We start from the raw sequence: 641 nt of genomic DNA on the forward strand, positions 1-641 counted from the left end.
CATAGATGGAGAAAACAAGATAATCCATGACAAAACAAAATTTACACAATATCTTTCCACAAATCCAGGCCTACCAAGGATAATAGATGGAAAACATCAACATAAGAACCAAAACTACACCCTAGAAGAAGCAAGAAAGTAAGCTTTCAACAAATCCACACAAACCTAATTCCACCTCTTACAAGAAAAACGACAGGAAGTAACAATTACTTTTTCTTAATATATTAATATGAAAACTAATATTACCAACATATCCTAATAGATTGAAATCCAATAATATGAGGAATTAGAAATTTGTTAATTGTCATCCAATGGTCTCTCTAATTTGGTAATTGGAGAAATAGGTCCAACATTGTACAATCTATGTACACTTTCAGCTTGTTTGTTCGTGACAGTGTCTGGCTGTGTCTTGAACATAAGGATCTTGAAATCTTGCTTCTTCTATCTCAGCCTCTCTATTAGTAGTATTGTTTATTTCATGTTTTTATACTATACTATGGTTTTCAAAACAGCTTATATAGTTCAACACTATTTATATACCCAAAAGAAACATAGACGATTAACTAGAAGGCTCCTTGTAAGAGAACAACAAAGAGTGAGACTGAATGCTTTGCTTGACATTTGTAACTCTTGTATCAAGT

This window comes from Mastomys coucha, unplaced genomic scaffold, assembly GCF_008632895.1.
Source record: "Mastomys coucha isolate ucsf_1 unplaced genomic scaffold, UCSF_Mcou_1 pScaffold21, whole genome shotgun sequence".
NCBI lineage: Eukaryota > Metazoa > Chordata > Mammalia > Rodentia > Muridae > Mastomys > Mastomys coucha.